Source organism: Myotis davidii, unplaced genomic scaffold (genome assembly GCF_000327345.1).
Source record: "Myotis davidii unplaced genomic scaffold, ASM32734v1 scaffold84, whole genome shotgun sequence".
NCBI classification, from domain to species: domain Eukaryota; kingdom Metazoa; phylum Chordata; class Mammalia; order Chiroptera; family Vespertilionidae; genus Myotis; species Myotis davidii.
Genome location: NW_006295735.1, coordinates 374,040 through 379,263, shown reverse-complemented (window position 1 = coordinate 379,263; position 5,224 = coordinate 374,040). Strand labels below are relative to the sequence as shown.

General features: G+C 43.5%; 1 pseudogene; it reads right to left on the bottom strand.

Annotated features, from left to right (window-relative positions):
• Positions 1–3,610: 3,610 nt before the first annotated feature.
• Positions 3,611–4,299, bottom strand: LOC102772028 (annotated as a pseudogene).
• Positions 4,300–5,224: the final 925 nt, after the last annotated feature.

The window sequence follows — 5,224 nt, the reverse complement described above, 5'->3', positions numbered from 1 at the left end:
GTGGGTGCACCGCCCCCTGTCACACTCAAGGCAGGGTCGATAGGGAGTTTGCAGCGCCACGCCGTCACGCACAGAGCAGGGCCGATCAGGGGTTTGGGGCGCTGCCCCCTATCACGCACAGAGCAGGGCCCATCAAGGGGGTTGGGGCTTTGTACTCTGTCACACACAGAGCAGGGCCCATCAAGGGGGTTGGGGCTTTGTACTCTGTCACACACAGAGCAGAGCCGATCAGTGGGTTGAGGAGCTCCCCTCTGTCACACACAGTGCAGGGCCGATCAGGGGGTTGAGGAGCTCCCCCCTGTCACTCGCAGAGCAGGGCTGATAGGGGAGTTGGGGCACCGCCCCCTGTCACACACAGAGCAGGGCGATCAGGGGGTTGGGGAGCTCCCCCCTGTAAGGAACAGAGCAGGGTGGATAGGGAGGTTTGGGCCCCGCCCTCTGTCACACACAGAGCCGCAGGGCGATCAGGAGGTTTGGGCGTGGCCCCCTGTCACACTGATCCCAGTGCTGGGAGGCCTCGTGGCTCCGCTGATCCCGGTGCTGGGAGGCATATTACCCTTTTACTATATAGGTTAGAAGCCTGGTGCATGGGTGGGGGCCGGCTGGTTTGCCCTGACGGGTGTCCTGGATCAGGGTGGGGTTCCCGCTTGGGTGCCTGGCCAGCTGGGGTGAGGGCCTGAGGGCTGTTTTCAGGCTGCCCGTATCCCCTTCAGGGTGGGGGTCCCTGGCCAGTCTGGGTGAGGGGCTGAGGGCTGTTTTCAGGCTGGCGGGTGACTGAAGCTCCCAACCTGCTCCTTTTTTTCTTTTTCTTTTTGTTTTATTCCGGGCCAGGTTTAGCTCTGGCTCCAGTTCTGAGGCCTCTGCTGCTGAAAGCAGGTACCTGGTTTGTTTGGGTTCTATAATCGAAAAAATGTATAACTCCAGCTCTGAAATCCCGGATCGCTGAAAGCAGGTTTCTGGGGTTTTGTTTAGCTTCTATATTTGTTGCAATGTTTCTTAAACTGCAAGCTCAGAGGCCTGCAAGGCAGGCAGGGAACACTGGAGTCCTCCGTCACTGAAGCAAGCAAGCCTCATGTTCGCTTCCAACTGCCTGGTTGCCGGCTGACATCTTGGCTGGCAGTTAATTTGCATATAGCCCTGATTAGCCAATGGGAAGGGTAGCGGTCGTACACTAATTACCATGTTTCTCTTTTATTAGATAGGCTAATACTGTTGGAAATAGTTTAAGATTTCTGGGACTCTTTTAGTCCTTGGGATATATAAATGGTCCCTGGTTTGACTTAAGATTTTTTGACTTTACAATAGTGCAAAAGTGATATGTATTTAGTAGAAACTAAATTTTGATTTTTGATCTTTTTTCAGGGTAGCAATATGTAGTAAGATACTTGCGATCCCGGGCAGTGACAGTGAGCCACAGCTCCCCATTAGCCACCACTTTACAGCATTTTTTTGTATACTATGTTTTGAGCTGGTTTGAGGTAGGATATGCTCTGATGCTCAGTAGGTTAAGTTTATTAAATGCATTTTCAACTTACAATATTTTCAACTTATAATGGTTTATCAGGACATAACCCCATTGTAAGTTGAGGAACATCTGAATATATATCTCACTAATGATACACACTAATTACTAGCTTTTTAAGTCATCTGACATAATTTCTCTCTGTGTGCTTAAGCCCCTAAATTTGTATACATTTACATTGTTTTATTTTGCTTTCAACATTTTTGGAAACTATAGTTTTATTTTTTAATGAATAAAATTTTTTATTTTACTTTTGAATTTTTGCACATTTCCTGATTATTCTGTATAAGGTGGAAACTAGAACTGTTTGAAAGACATAGACAATCTAGTACATCAAAAACCGGAGTTTTACTTTTATGCTATACTATGTTCACAACCATGGGCATGCTTGCTAAGTAATATATCCATCACAGAAGCAAACGTGAGGCAAAATACTGGTAAGGAAAACAAGGCAAGAAAGAGCTACCAGATATACAGACAGGCTCATTCCACATTCACTACTGCATTTTCAAACGCCAAGTATTTAGCTGCACTTTTTTTGTTCAGCTAGAAAAGAGGGACTTACTTTTTTTTTTGGTTTGTTTTCATCAGAGCATGAATGGTGTTTTTTTTCTCATTTCAGCAGATGGACAGATGGTACCACAGTTATGTGGAGTGTTAAAGAGAGAGCATGGATACTGTGCGACTGGTAGGCTCTGTGTTCTGGATTCTCCCCATTGAAGTGTTCCGGCAACTTCCCTGAATGATAGGGTCTTGTTTAAACACATCTGTGGACTTGGCTGGATGAGTACAATTGGGAGATCTGGTGACAGGTACTAACAAGCATTATCAAGACTGGCGGTAATACAGGGAGAAGTCATGGATATTTAAAAATACTTTTTTGATTCAGATCTTGGTGTGACTAAAGAGTAATGACGGTGCTGAGAATTGTAAGAAGACAGAGCTATGGTGCTGGAAGTTCTCAACTCTTTGAAGCAAGGTCTGCTCACCAAAATGTTCATCAATTTCACTTCTCACCCCCTCCAGGCCCTCTATCCCTGCTCATATAGTATTAAACCATGGACAAAGACAAGAAAAGATAGACTTTTAAAAAAAGGTAAAGAAGCAGAGGACAGAAATTTAAAGAGGAAGAGAGAAAAAAAGTCAATAATTGAAATGACAGTGGAAAAGAATGTTTAGATTTCAAATTTTAAAAGCCTGGAGCTAGGAAGATCCCAAAGCCTGAGTACTCCCCATGTGAAAGGCAATCTCTGCAGAACATTATTCATAACGGTGTTACCCAGGAGACAGGTTAAGAGCAGTCATAAGATATGTGGCTTTCTTTTTCCTTAGCGTGTGGTTACAGGCAAAACAGATTCCACAACTGAGGCACAAATCCCAAATCAGTGACATTGTTGTAGGACAGGGTTTTAGTCACGTGAGTTATATGAGCATTGGGCCTTCTCATGGTGTCATAACCCTTATCTGCCACACAGAACTTCAATTTTAGGCTTCAAGTTAACTCAGAGGAAGACACTGGACGTCTGTGGTCTTGAACTTCTGAGTGGCCATAGCCCCAACTGGTCAAGTATCTATAAGCTCCGAACAACAGGCAGAATTACTGTGAGTTGCCGTAAACCCCAAATGTGAGATGGTACGTGTCTCCCTCCAGATCCCAGCATCACAATATAATCTCTATAATTTTCTGTACTTTACAATGAAGCTGTATTTCAGTGACTGCTTTGATATCAGCATAAACTTCTCCCAAAGTTAGAGATAATTCAGGTTATTTTTTCTACCAGTAAGAGTTCTGCTTAGTTACAAAACCCCATAATCACAGTGTTTGGGCTTTTGAAAAAAAATAAACACACAGTAATCCTGTGAATGTTAAAAAACAAAACTTTAGGATGCCTTGGCATTTATGTCACCAATCAGGGTCTGAAATACAAATACCAGCTGTTTACCCCTGGACCATTTTGCTAAGCTAAAGCTGTGAAACATTGAAAAGTCAACGCACAACTTTTCTTCTTTTTTTTTTTTTAACTTCACAAAGGAATATATGTGGCGGGAATAGAGTGCCACTCAACAGGTGACAAAGCACCATAGACATTAGTTCTCTCCCTCCCCAGTGTCTCCTTCATCCCCAGGTTTTTGACAACCACAGAGTGAGATTGTTCCTAAGCAACTGCATGATCGGGGTGCTGTGTCTGTACGACTCTTCATTCAGTGTATCCAATTCAGCAACTGCTTCATCACACACCCTTTTGCCAGACTGCAAGCCTCTTCAGGAGAGTGCAGAATCTCATAGTAAACGACTGAGAAATTCAGCCTGTGGCCAAGTGGAACTGGGTGTGTCAGCTGCATTTCTTTCTTACTAATTTCAAATGGCTTGCTTATTGTCTCCAGGTGCCACCTCAGAAAGATATCTAAAAGAATCCCCTTTCATTTTCAAGTAGAACACCTTACTTTCTGGTTGTGTAGCATTGGGAATAAGATATTTGTCCAACAGCTTGAAAACATCGTTGCAGATGTCCTGCAGTTCTCCCTTGATCTCCTCACCACACTCTGCCCATCTGCTGCTGCTTCTCCTTCCTCTCTGTTTTCTGCTCAGTGCTGGAGATGACACAGCAGTGACAAGCAGATTTCTCCTTTCATTGGAGAGCTTGTGCCCTTGTTCTGTGACTGCCTTCAGGGCTGCAAAAAGACCTTCACAGCACTCAGCATGCTCATGAGCTTGGCTTTCTGTACCAGCTTACTTTTATCCATGGTCATTCCTGAGGGAGGACTGCGGGGAGGCAAAGACGCTCCCACGCAACCAACCTCCATGACTGTTTCCGTCCAGGCCCACTCCTCAGGCAACAGAGAATGGCAGCCACTACCCTGGCTCTTGAATCGGTGGCAGCACTGGCAGCAGTTCTACTTCTGCTCTGCAGTTTTCTTTTTTTATCATATTTTGTCTTATAAGACATTCAGATGGCACCAAAGTCCAATCTGTACTATAAAGTCCATTTAGATAATCTATCTTTTGTTATCCTCCTCATCACTTGTTCCCTCCCTTCCAGATAGGTGACAATTTTTATTAGTCTTGGTCTGTCCTTCCATTAAAATTAAAAAAAAGTTGTATTGATTTCAGAGAGGAAGTGAGAGGGAGAGAGCGATAGAAACATCAATGATGAGAGAGAATCTTTGATCGGCTGCCTCCTGCAAGTCCCCTACTGGAGATCAAGCCCACAACCCAGGTATATGTTCTGACTAGGAAGCAAACCGTGACTTCCTGGTTCATAGGTCGAGGCTCAACCACTGAGTCACACCAGCCCGGCCCATTACAATTTTTATACAGTAAACTCCCGATATTTTGAACCTCAAGTTAATGGACTTCAGATTTAACAAACAAAATTTCTGGTTGATCTCTGGCCCATATGTCATATATGAAAACACCTTGTTAATTTTAAAATGCTTTTAACAAGATGTGCTTATAATTAAATTAGCAGGTTATTTTTTGTTACTAATTCACTGTTATTTTTTTAACAAATTTTAGCAAATAGACCATATGTTGGAAAAAACATTGCAATAATTTTGCTGACATAAATAAATATTACATATCTACAATTATAGTCTAATATTTAAATCCCAAAGTCATCACCGGTAAACACAGTAATTGATTCTGTTGTTCTGGGGTGACTTTTTTAAATAATTGGCTCTGTTGTCCTGGGGTGCGTTTTA